At 42.4% G+C, this 13,927-nt stretch overlaps 1 pseudogene; it reads left to right on the forward strand.

Annotated features, from left to right (window-relative positions):
- The first annotated feature begins 2,127 nt into the window (after positions 1-2,127).
- Positions 2,128-10,051, forward strand: LOC121538911 (annotated as a pseudogene).
- The last annotated feature ends 3,876 nt before the right edge of the window (positions 10,052-13,927 follow it).

A 13,927-nucleotide genomic window follows, 5' to 3' on the forward strand; every position in this document is an offset into this window, starting at 1 on the left:
GAGAAACAGCAAGTTGAAAAATGTATGCACTCACTAACTGTAAGTCGCTCTGGATAAGAGCGTCTGCTAAATGACTAAAATGTAAATGTAAGTTCTGGACAAGCGCGCGCACCATTCTTCAGAATAAAGAAAGTGCCAGAACTTTGCAGACGTAAACTTGTGTCCGTTCTTTTTACTATTACAGTTATGTAACAGAACTTCCAAACGTTCTAATATCGAAAGAATATGTAATAACATGCTATTTAACAAATTTGTCAAGGTATTATCACGTTAGGAAAGGTTTGGCGTTGTTTTTGTGTCGAACTGAGTGAGAGAAGAACGTGATTTACAATAAGTGAGAGTATATGTTAGCTTGATGCTAGCTGAGGTAAAAACGATTTACAAATCACAGAGACTATGTTTACTGAATAGCTTACTTGTACTGGATTTTGTCTAGGAGATTTTATAAAGAATCCATTTGTTAGGGATTTCTGAGTTCATTTTACATGTTATTGATTTTGTGTAAAATTGTGCTCACGAGCTGGTAAACTGGCCGCCCACGCTCAGTTGTGGACTTTTAGTGCAGACAGTGCGGGTGCATGAGAGAGAGACGATTTTAAAGAGGTGCTACTATCTTAAAGCTGAATGTATTGTTGTCAGTTTTCTAAATTGGTAGCGGTATATAGAAAAACATTCAGTTATTTTGGACTTCATATATATAAGTGTTTCTATTGTATGAATGTCAAATACATTTTGGTTTTCATGTGAAATCATACAGTAAGACAAGGTTATTTGTGGAACATTCTGCTTTACGTAAAGTGCATTTATGTTGTGTAATTTAAAGTGTGCACTTGTTTGATGTGAATGTTTTTTAAAGTACGAACAAGAAAATAGACAATTGAACAAGAGAAAAAAAAATTCTTCAGAATAAAGAAAGCGCCAGAACTGTGCAGACGTAAACTTGTGTCCGTTCTTTTTACTATTACAGGCCACCTCAGCTACAGACTGAGGCCGGTAACACTTAAATAGCGGGAAATGCAGTATTTTCTTTTTCACTATGATCTGTTCGTAAAAAATCAATAGATACAAATTTGAAACCACTGATCATGACAATTTAGTCCACGGGATGAAACTCCTGGACAGTGGTTGTGAGTAGTAGCCTAATTGTCCATTTCATATTGTCCATTTTACTTTGACCTGTCCTGCTTTTAGGATATGTTGTTTGTTAACATGTCAGCGCATTTTCTATTTAATTGGGCGCCATTTAGGTTAGGCTATTTGATTGGAGAAACCTGCATAATGTAAAAAGTTTCCATCTCATTACGTTGTCATACATTTTATCTCCAGCCTGTAGGCTACAGAAAAGGCCACATACTCTTTCTACCATATCCTATCTGCTACATGATTTATGTTAGATGGTTTTTTTAACGGAATGTTCGTGGAGCGCTGCAGCGATGCGTCTCTCCAACAGCACCCTGGAGAGGCGCGCAAGATAAATATTTTGATTCCCTGGATTTGGCAAAGTCGGCACTTCTTATCACAGGGCGGCATCAGTGCTCACCTAAAAAGCCCATATGCCACTGGTTGAGAGAAATTGTCATTGTTTTGGGGAAGAATTATGTGAGGTTTTACATGTTGTTGGAGGTGCGTCTTGGTCAGTTTAGCTCAGAAAATGCCCACTCGTAAATCTGCCGCCACTTGCGGGCGCCTAATTCTGCCTAATGAGCGGGCCGGCCCTGCTTCCTAATTCTGTGGTTGACTCAAGTAAGATGAAAGTAAATACACCTTCCTCTGAAGTTCACACAAGAATGACACCAAACCATTCAATCATGATGACATGCACCATGTTGCAGTGTTGCTCTGAAATATCATTGTTGCAGGGCAAGTATTTATCAGATTAGGTTCAGCATCAGATTAAGGACAGCCCAGGGAATTAGACCTCATCCACCCAGATGGCAGTCTGGCAATTTTTTGTGACAAAAACATCAGTGTGTGTTTGCTTGTTCTAATGGACATGGAAAGGTCTATCTCTGTGAGAAAATAAATATAAAGCTGTGAAGAATATCAGTTTATCATCCTCCACGCTCAGTGGATCCTGACACTGGGCCAGAAATACACTAGTCCTAGGTAAGGAAGGAGTGATACAGCATGGGAAGGTAAAGGTCATTTACATCGAAAAGGACCCATGAGCACTAACATGTGAAGTTCATAGGAGCATATCAAATTGGGTGTCAAATCAAAGCTAAGACTATATTTTTGTGTAATGTAGGCATAGATACATTTTTCTAACATTTTCCATCTTAAATATTAAGCATAAGCAATGGCTTTGATTTATGGATAAACAGATGCAAAAGAGGTCTTAGAAAACATCTACCAGAAAAAGTATTGAAAGGTATCAGAAATACATCAAAACACAATAATGTTGATGTAAATACCCCTGTTAACTAATATCAACAAGTATATATTTAGTTTTGGAGAAATTGTTTACCTTCTGTAAGTTTAAGAAATATTGCCTTGTTCCGTTACCCACATATCTGTAAGATATATTCTAATTTCTCTCACTCATGAGGAGGAAGGATAATGAAAATTCACAGAAGTAACAAGTAATGGTAGATCTACCAATTAGTTATAGTGATTTTACTGATATCAATTTGTTTATGAATTATTAAGTGATTAAAACTTGTAATTCCGTTACCAAATTGGTAACGGAATTACCAAAAAATCTGTAATGGAATGCCTGCAACTGACTTGACTACAATGGGAAATCATAATAGTCACAAACCACAGTTGGGTCACATGTTACTGCCCTTCCTTCCACCGGCATACTATTATGTTCAGCTCATAGGCCTAACTGTTTTCTTTCACTTTCAGTTGTCTGGTGGTCAAAGCAAGAGTATTAAAACAGTCTTAGTCTGGACAACCCCTCCCTCTCTCTCTCTCTTTGCCTCTCTCTCACTCTCCATGTAATGTTACTTCTCCCAGCTCTTACTGACACATACCCATGAGCCCCCTCTATTTCCATTTACTGTAACCAGCATCCTCACCCAATGAGCACCGGCTGACACTGAACGTCTATGGACGTTGAAAAGTAGTTGAAATTTGTTCAGTCCACTCTGGCCTTAATGTTAACGTCCACATGCGGACCGGACTGGACCAAATCTGAACCTATCATAGTTTCACAAATTTGGATAGCACAGTACAGTACAGTACAGTGAGTACAGTACAATAATATACAGTATAGTATTTTTTCATGTGAAACAAACAAGAAATAAGACAAAAAAACGGAAAACTTGAGCGTGCATAACTATTCACCCCCCCAAAGTCAATACTTTGTAGTGCCTCCTTTTGCAGCAATTACAGCTGCAAGTCTCTTGGGGTATGTCTCTATAAGCTTGGAACATCTAGCCACTGGGATTGTTGCCCATTCTTCAAGGCAAAACTGCTCCAGCTCCTTGAAGTTGGATGGGTTCCGCTGGTGTACAGCAATCTTTAAGTCATCAATTCTGAGCAGTTTCCCAGTCCCTGCCGATGAAAAACATCCCCACAGCATGATGATGCCGCCACCATGCTTCACTGTGGGGATGGTGTTCCCAGGGTGATGAGAGTTGTTGGGTTTGCGCCAGACATAGCGTTTTCCTTGATGGCCAAAAAGCTCAAATTTTTGTCTCATCTGACCAGAGTACCTTCTTCCATATGTTTGGGGAGTCTCCCACATCCCTTTTGGCGAAGACCAAATGTGTTTGCTTATTTTTTTCTTTAAGCAATGGCTTTTTTTTATGGCGGTTTTGGAGCAGTGGCTTCTTCCTTGCTGAGCGGCCTTTCAGGTTATTTCGATATAGGACTCGTTTTACTGTGGATATAGATAATTTTGTACCTGTTTCCTCCAGCATCTTCACAAGGTCCTTTGCTGTTGTTCTGGGATTCCTGAGCGGTATGACGGCTGCGTGGTCCCATGGTGTTTATACTTGCATACTATTGTTTGTAAAGATGAATGTGGTACCTTCCGGCATTTGGAAATTGCTCCCAAGGATGAACCAGACTTGTGGAGGTCTACCATTTTTTTTCTGAGATCTTGGCTCACTTTTTTTGATTTTCCCATGAAGCCAAGCAAAGAGGCACTGAGTTTGAAGGTAGGCCTTGAAAAACATCCATAGGTACAGTGAGGGAAAAAAGTATTTGATCCCCTGCTGATTTTGTACGTTTGCCCACTGACAAAAACATGATTAGTCTATAATTTTAATGGGAGGTTTATTTGAACAGTGAGAGACAGAATAACAACAAAAAAATCCAGAAAAACGCATGTCAAAAATGTTATAAATTGATTTGCATTTTAATGAGGGAAATAAGTATTTGACTCCTCTGCAAAACATGACTTAATACTTGGTGGCAAAACCCTTGTTGGCAAAAACACCCCCAAAGCATAATTTTTCCACCTCCATGTTTGACGGTGGGGATGGTGTTCTTGGAGTCATAGGCAGCATTCCTCCTCCTCCAAACACGGCGAGTTGAGTTGATGGCAAAGAGCTCGATTTTGGTCTCATCTGACCACAACACTTTCACCCAGTTCTCCTCTGAATCATTCAGATGTTAATTGGCAAACTTCAGACGGGCCTGTATATGTGCTTTCTTGACCAGGGGGACCTTGCGGGCGCTGCAGGATTTCAGTCCTTCACGGCGTAGTGTGTTACCAATTATATTCTTGGTGACCATGGTCCCAGCTGCCTTGAGATCATTGACAAGATCCTCCTGTGTAGTTCTGGGCTGATTCCTCACCGTTCTCATGATCATTGCAACTCCACAAGGTGAGATCTTGCATGGAGCCCCAGGCCGAGGGAGATTGACAGTTCTTTTGTTTTTCTTCCATTTGCGAATAATCGCACCAACTGTTGTCACGTTCTCACCAAGCTGCTTGGCGATGGTCTTGTAGCCCATTCCAGCCTTGTGTAGGTCTACAATCTTGTCCCTGACATCCTTGGAGAGTTCTTTGGTCTTGGCCATGGTGGAGAGTTTGGATTCTGATTCATTGATTGCTTCTGTACCTATCATAGATGTATGTTTCACAAGTTTGGATAGCACAGTACAGTACAGTACTGTACAGTGAGTAGAGTACAGTACAATAATATACAGTAGAGTACACTACAATACAGTAGTACAGTACAATGCAGTACAGTAAAGAAAAGTAGTGTTTAGTACAGTAGAGTACAATATATATTTGTTCTGGACCATAGTCTGATTGGATCCTGAACAATTAAGCTATCGTATGAAAACACCCTATCCAAGCTCGTTATATGATACCGTCCATGATCAGTTCAAGTCTGACTGAACATTCCATCACCAGGTTTCACCTGCATGCTTCTATGGCTTACTCACTTGCATTTCCTAGGTACATTGGCTTGCAAAAGTATTCACCCCCCTTGGCATTTTTCCTATTTTGTTGCCTTACAATCTGGAATTAAAATTGATTTTTTTGGGGTTTGTATCATTGGATTTACATAACATGCCTACTACCACTTTGAAGATGCAAAATATTTTTTCATGTGAAACAAACAAGAAATAAGACAAAAAAACTGAAAACTTGAGCGTGCATAACTATTCACCCCCCAAAGTCAATACTTTGTAGAGCCACCTTTTGCAGCAATTACAGCTGCAAGTCTCTTGGGGTATGTCTCTATAAGCTTGGCACATCTAGCCACTGGGATTTTTGCCCATTCTTCAAGGCAAAACTGCTCCAGCTCCTTCAAGTTGGATGGGTTCCGCTGGTGTACAGCAATCTTTAAGTCATACCACAGATTCTCAATTGGATTGAGGTCTGGGCTTTGACTAGGCCATTCCAAGACATTTAAATGTTTCCTCTTAAACCACTCAAGTGTTGCTTTAGCAGTATGCTTAGGGTCATTGTCCTGCTGGAAGGTGAACCTCCGTCCCAGTCTCAAATCTCTGGAAGACTGAAACAGGTTTTCCTCAAGAATTTCCCTTTATTTAGCGCCATCCATCATTCCTCCAATTCTGAGCAGTTTCCCGGTCCCTGCCGATGAAAAACATCCCCACAGCATGATGATGCCGCCACCATGCTTCACTGTGGGGATGGTGTTCTTGGGGTGATGAGAGGTGTTGGGTTTGCGCCAGACATAGCGTTTTCCTTGATGGCCAAAAAGTTCAATTTTAGTCTCTTCTGACCAGAGTACCTTCTTCCATATGTTTGGGGAGTTTCCCACATGCCTTTTGGCGAACAGAAAACGTGTTCGCTTGTTTTTTTCTTTAAGCAATGGCTTTTTTTCTGGCCACTCTTCCATAAAGCCCAGCTCTGTTGAGTGGTCCTATGGACAGATACTCCAATCTCCACTGTGGAGCTTTGCAGCTCCTTCAGGGTTATCTTTGGTCTCTTGGCAGGTTTGTTGTGGTGCCATATTCTTTCCATTTTTTAATCATGGATTTAAATGGTGCTCCGTGGGATGTTCAAAGTTTCTGATATTTTTTTATAACCCAACCCTGATCAGTACTTCTCCACAACTTTGTCCCTGACCTGTTTGGAGAGCTCCTTGGTCTTCATGTTGCCGCTTGCTTGGTGGTGCCCCTTGCTTAGCTGTGTTGCAGACTCTGGGGCCTTTTAGAACAGGTGTATATATACTGAGATCATGTGACACTTAAATAAAGTCCACCTGTGTGCAATCTAACTACTTATGTGACTTCTGAAGGTAATTGGTTGCACCAGATCTTATTTAGGGGTTTCATAGAAAAGGGGGTGAATACATATGCACGCACCACTTTTCCGTTATTTATTGTTTATAATTTTTTGAAACAAGTTATTTTTTAAATTTCACTTCTCCAATTTGGCCTATTTTGTGTATGTCCATTACATGAATTCCAAATAAAAATCAATTTAAATTACAGGTTGTAATGCAACAAAATGGGAAAAACGCCAACGGGGATGAAAACTTTTGCAAGGCACTGTACCTTATTTACATAAGTATTCAGACCCTTTGCTATGAGACTCGAAATTGAGCTAAGGTGCATCCTGTTACCATTAAGCATCCTTGAGACATTTCTACAACTTGATTGGAGTCCACCTGTGGTAAATTCAGTTGATTGGACATGATTTGGAAAGGCACACACCTGTCTATATAAAGTTGACAGTGCATGTCAGAACAGAAACCAAGCCATGAGGTTGAAGGAATTGTCCATAGAGCTCCGAGACAGAATTGTGTCGAGGCACAGATCTGGGGAAGGGTACCAAAAAATGTCTGCAGCATTGAATGTCCCAAAGAACACGGTGGCCTCCATCATTCTTAAATGGAAGAAATTTGGAACCACCAAGACTCTTCCTAGAGCTGGCTGCCCGGCCAAACTGAGCAATCGGGGGAGAAGGGCCTTGGTCAGGGAGGTGACCAAGAACCCGATGGGCACTCTGGCAGAGCTCCAGAGTTCCTCTGTGGAGATGGGAGATCCTTCCAGAAGGACAACCATCTCTGCAGCACTCCACCAATCAGACCTTTATGGTAGAGTGGCCAGACAGAAGCTTGGAGTTTGCCAAAAGGCACCTAAAGAATCTCAGAAACAACATTCTCTGGTCTGATGAAACCATGATTGAACTCTTTGGCCTGAATACCAAGCGTCACATCTGGAGGAAACCTGGCACCATCCCTACGGTGAAGCATGGTGGTGGCAGCATGCTGTGGGGATGTTTTTCAGCGGCAGGGACTGGGAGACTAGTCAGGGTCGAGGGAAAGGTTAACGGAGCAAAGTACAGAGAGATCCTTGATGAAAACCTGCTCCAGAGCGCTCAGACTGGGGTGAAGGTTCACCTTCCAACAGGACAATGAGCCAAAGCACACAGCCAAGACAATGCAGGAGTGGCTTCGGGACAAGTCTCTGAATGTCTTCGAGTGGCCCAGCCAGAGCCCGGACTTGAACCTGATCGAACATCTCTGGAGAGACCTGAAAATAGCTGTGGAGCAACGCTCCCCATCCAACCTGACAGAGCTTGAAAGGATCTGCAGAGAAGAATGGGAGAAACTTCTAGCGTCATATCCAAGAAGACTCGAGGCTGTATTCTCTGCCAAAGGTGCTTCAACAAAGTACTGTGTAAAAGGTCTGAATACTTATGTAAATGTCATATTTGTTTTTTATTTTTATTTTTTATTCTGTTTTTGCTTTGTCATTATGGGGTATTGTGTGTAGATTGATGAGGAAAAAAACAAATGTAATCAATTTTAGAATAAGGCTGTAACGTAACAAAATGTGGAAAAAGTCTAGAGGTCTGAATACTTTCCGCGTGAACATTTTGGACGATAGGTAACAGACCCTTGACATGGCTTGATCAGGTTTGTGGGAGGCTGGCAACTACTCACTGTGCAGAAGTGGATCATTGACTTGGCCATGGTAAGTAGAAGACTGAGGAGAGATGTGAGAAAGAGCAGTAGGTTATTCAGACAGTCAGATGTCTTGTCCACAATGCCAGAAAGCTTATTGGGTAATTAATGAAATGATGAACAGCTTGCAAAGGACTATTATTAGAATCACATTGGTCAAATTGTTTCCACAGCCAAATATAATTAGTGTCTCTGAATGATTGAGAGCATTCATCCAATGCATTAATTCCAGGCATTGCACCAGTCAATGATGAAATAACATTGGTCTTCAGACATTATGATATAAGTTATCTTAATCAATTGCCTACCCTTCCTAACCTTTCCACCTCTTTCAGAGCCTGTGCACCTTCATCAGTGCTGGCAGTAAGTTTGCCCAGCCCCAATGCCTGTGGCAGTCCAAGGACCCAGGCCAGGTTAGCGCCCTCTCCTGGGGTATGGCCACCTACACATGTTTTGGTGAGTGAACCACCAGAACCAGATACACACTGGGCAACCATAGTGATGAAGATATAGTACGGATTGTGATATGTGTTAACAGTCTATTTCAGCAAGGATTTACACCACCAGTCTGACTACAGTAGACATGCAGGGTAAGTCTGTCCTGATATCTACATGCTATACACTACCGTTCAAAAGTTTGGGGTCACTTAGAAATGTCCTTGTTTTCGAAAGAAAATAAAAAAAATTGTCCATTAAAACAACATAAAATTGATCAGAAATACAGTGTAGACATTGTTAATGTTGTAAATGGCTATTGTAGTTTTAAAACGGCTTATTTTTAATGGAATATCTACATAGGCGTACAGAGGCCCATTATCAGCAACCATCAGTCCTGTGTTCCAATGGCACGTTGTGTTTGCTAATCCAAGTTTATCATTTTAAAAGGCTAATTGATCATTAGAAAACCCTTTTGCAATTATGTTAGCACAGCTGAAAACTGTTGTGCTGATTAAAGGAGTAATAACACTGGCCTTCTTGAGACTAGTTGAGTATCTGGAGCATCAGCAATTGTGGGTTCGATTACAGGATCAAAATGACCAGAAACAAAGAACTTTCTTCTGAAACTCGTCAGCCTATTCTTGTTCTGAGAAATGAAGGCTATTCCATGCAAGAAATTGCCAAGAAAATGAAGATCTCGTACAACGCTGTGTACTACTCCCTTCACAGAACAGCGCAAACTGGCTCTAACCAGAATAGAAAGAGGAGTGGGAGGCTCCGGTGCACAACTGAGCAAGAGGACAAATACATTAGAGTGTCTAGTTTGAGAAACAGACGCCTCACAGGTCCTCAACTGGCAGCTTCATTAAATAGTACCCGCAAAACACCAGTCTCAACGTCAACAGTGAAGAGGTGACTCTGGGATGCTGACCTTCTAGGCAGAGTTACGAAAACAAGGACATTTCTAAGTGACTCCAAACTTTTGAACGGTAGTATGTTTATGTGCATGCATTTAGCTCAGTCCCAAACCACTGCATTCATCAGGAGTCTACTGGATTTACATCATGGAATGAAATTGTCTGTGCTATTGCATGTAATTAAATAGTGTGGATTGCTGCACATGCGTTTCTGAAGTCTCTGTTCTGTCTCTCTGTGTCCACAGTTCTGGTATGATTTATTGTCATGACACTGCTGAATTCATGGGTGCTGGTTACGGTCTCTACTACAGGAGAGGGGCAAGAGAAGTGCTAAAGAAGCAAGATTGAGTCTACTACAGTCACAAACAATCCTGACAAATACAGTTGATTCTACCTTTGCTCTGTCAAACTGGACAATAGCCTGCACTTCGTCTTTCAGGTTTTTACTGGACATTGAGGCTTATTTCAACATTTCACCCAAACGTTAGGCTGAGAACTGGACAGTGCTAGTGACAAACGGACAGGTGGCAACCCAATTATCATACTGAAAAAGGAATGGGTGCTGTACTCCCATTTTCCAAAACAGTTCTGTTCTTGATGCAGTTTTTTTTTTTTTTTTTTTTTTTTTTTTTTTTTTACCTTTATTTAACCAGGTAAGCCAGTTGAGAACAAGTTCTCATTTACAACTGCGACCTGGCCAAGATAAAGCAAAGCAGTGCGATAAAAACAACAACACAGAGTTACATATGGGGTAAAACAAAACATACAGTCAAAAATACAACAGAAAAAAATATATACAGTGTGTGCAAATGTAGCAAGTTATGGAGGTAAGGCAATAAATAGGCTATAGTGCAAAATAATTACAATTAGTATTAATGTGCAAATAGAGATACTGGGGTGCAAATGAGCAAAATAAATAACAATATGGGGATGAGGTAGTTGGGTGGGCTAATTTCAGATGGGCTGTGTACAGGTGCAGTGATCGGTAAGGTGCTCTGACAACTGATGCTTAAAGTTAGTGAGGGAGATAAGAGTCTCCAGCTTCAGAGATTTTTGCAATTCGTTCCAGTCATTGGTAGCAGAGAACTGGAAGGAATGGCGGCCAAAGGAGGTGTTGGCTTTGGGGATGACCAGTGAGATATACCTGCTGGAGCGCATACTACGGGTGGGTGTTGCTATGGTGACCAATGAGCTAAGATAAGGCAGGGATTTGCCTAGCAGTGATTTATAGATGGCCTGGAGCCAGTGGGTTTGGCGACGAATATGTAGTGAGGACCAGCCAACAAGAGCGTACAGGTCACAGTGGTGGGTAGTATATGGGGCTTTGGTGACAAAACGGATGGCACTGTGATAGACTACATCCAATTTGCTGAGTAGAATGTTGGAGGCTATTTTGTAAATGACATCGCCGAAGTCAAGGATCGGTAGGATAGTCAGTTTTACGAGGGCATGTTTGGCAGCATGAGTGAAGGAGGTTTTGTTGCGAAATAGGAAGCCAATTCTAGATTTAACTTTGGATTGGAGATTCTTAATGTGAGTCTGGAAGGAGAGTTTACAGTCTAACCAGACACCTAGGTATTTGTAGTTGTCCACATACTCTAGGTCAGACTCGTCGAGAGTAGTGATTCTAGTCGGGTGGGCGGGTGCCAGCAGCGTTCGATTGAAGAGCATGCATTTAGTTTTACTAGTGTTTAAGAGCAGTTGGAGGCTACTGAAGTAGTGTTTTATGGCATTGAAGCTTGTTTGGAGGTTTGTTAACACAGTGTCCAATGAAGGGCCAGATGTATACAAAATGGTGTCGTCTGCGTAGAGGTGGATCTGAGAGTCACCAGCAGCAAGAGCGACATCATTGATATACACAGAGAAAAGAGTCGGCCCGAGAATTGAACCCTGTGGCACCCCCATAGAGACTGCCATAGGTCCAGACAACAGGCCCTCCGATTCTACACATTGAACTCTATCTGAGAAGTAGTTGGTGAACCAGGCGAGGCAGTCATTTGAGAAACCAAGGCTATTTAGTCTGCCAATAAGAATGCGGTGGTTGACAGAGTCGAAAGCCTTGGCCAGGTCGATGAAGACGGCTGCACAGTACTGTCTATTATCGTTCGCGGTTATAATATCGTTTAGGACCTTGAGCGTGGCTGAGGTGCACCCATGACCAGCTCGGAAACCGGATTGCATAGCGGAGAAGGTACGGTGGGATTCGAAATGGTCGGTGATCTGTTTGTTAACTTGGCTTTCAAAAACTTTCGAAAGGCAGGGCAGGATGGATATAGGTCTGTAACAGTTTGGATCTAGAGTGTCACCCCCTTTGAAGAGGGGGATGACCGCGGCAGCTTTCCAATCTCTGGGGATCTCAGACGTTACGAAAGAGAGGTTGAACAGGCTAGTAATAGGGGTTGCGACAATATCGGAGGCTAGTTTTAGAAAGAAAGGGTCCAGATTGTCTAGCCCAGATGATTTGTAGGGGTCCAGATTTTGCAGCTCTTTCAGAACATCAGCTGTCTGTCTGAATTTGTGTGAAGGAGAAGTGGGGGGGGCATGGGCAACTTGCAGCGAAGGGTGCAGAGCTGGTGGCCGGGGTAGTGGTATCCAGGTGGAAAGCATGGCCAGCCGTAGCAAAATGCTTGTTGAAATTCTCCATTATTGTAGATTTATCGGTGGTGATAGTGTTTCCTAGCCTCAGTGCAGTGGGCAGCTGGGAGGAGGTGCTCTTGGACTTTACAGTGTCCCAAAACTTTTTGGAGTTAGTGCTACAGGATGCAAATTTTTTATTTGATGCTAATGCAGTACGCCACAGGATGTTTTTGTGCTGGTCAAGGGCAGTCAAGTCTGAGGAGAACCAGGGGCTATATCTGTTCTTAGTTCTGTATTTTTTGAATGGTGCATGTTTATTTAAGATTGAGAGGAAATTACTTTTAAAAGAACAACCAGGCATCCGCTACTGACGGAATGAGATCTATATCCATCCAGGATACCTGGGCCAGGTCAATTAGGAAGGCCTGCTGGCTAAAGTGTTTTAGGGAGCGTTTGACAGTGATGAGGGGTGGTCGTATGACTGCGGACCCGTTACGGACGCAGGCAATAAGGCAGTGATCGCTGAGATCCTGGTTGAAGACAGCAGAGGTGTATTTAGAGGGTAAATTAGTCAGGATGATATCTATGAGGGTACCCATGTTTACGGATTTAGGGTTGTACCTGGTAGGTTCGTTGATAATTTGTGTGAGATTGAGGGCATCTAGTTTGGATTGTAGGATGGCCGGGGTGTTAAGCATATCCCAATTTAAGTCACCAAGCAGTACGAACTCTGAGGATAATTGGGGGGCAATCAATTCACATATGGTATCCAGGGCACAGCTGGGGGCTGAGGGGGGTCTGTAGCAAGCGGCAACAGTGAGAGACTTATTTCTGGAAAGGTGGATTTTTAGAAGTAGAAGCTCAAACTGTTTGGGCACAGACCTGGATAGTATGATAGAGCTCTGCAGGCTCTCTCTACAGTAGATTGCAACTCCACCCCCTTTGGCAGTTCTATCTAGACGGAAAATGTTGTAGTTGGTGATGGAAATTTCAGAATTTTTGGTGGCCTTCCTAAGCCAGGATTCAGAAACTGCTAGAACATCAGGGTTGGCGGAGTGTGCTAACGCAGTGAATAACTCAAACTTAGGAAGTAGACTTCTGATGTTAACGTGCAGAAAACCAAGGCTTTTACGGTTACAGAAGTCAACAAATGATAGCTCCTGGGGAGTAGGAGTGATACTGGGGGCTGCAGGGCCTGGGTTAGCCTCTACATCACCAGAGGAACAGAGGAGGACTAGAATAAGGATACGGCTAAAGGCTTTAAGAACTGGTCTTCTAGTGCGTTGGGTACAGAGAATAAAGGGGGCAGATTTCCGGGCGTTGTAGAAAAGATTCAGGGCATTATGTACAGACAACGATATGGAAGGATATGAGTACAGTGGAGGTAAACCTAAGCGTTGGGTAACAATGAAAGAGATAGCATCACTGGAGGCACCGATTGAGCCGGTCTCGTCGTGTATGGGGGGTGGAACAAAGGAACTATTTGAGGCAGTTTGAGAGGGACTTGGGGTTCTACAGTGAAATTGTATAATAAGAACTAACCCAAACAGCAATAGGCAAGGCATATTGACATGGGAGAGAGGCATAACGCAATCACAGGTGTTATTAGAGAGAGCTAAGACAACAACTGGTAATGGCGATAAAGTT

Source organism: Coregonus clupeaformis, chromosome 25 (assembly GCF_020615455.1).
Source record: "Coregonus clupeaformis isolate EN_2021a chromosome 25, ASM2061545v1, whole genome shotgun sequence".
Lineage (NCBI taxonomy): Eukaryota > Metazoa > Chordata > Actinopteri > Salmoniformes > Salmonidae > Coregonus > Coregonus clupeaformis.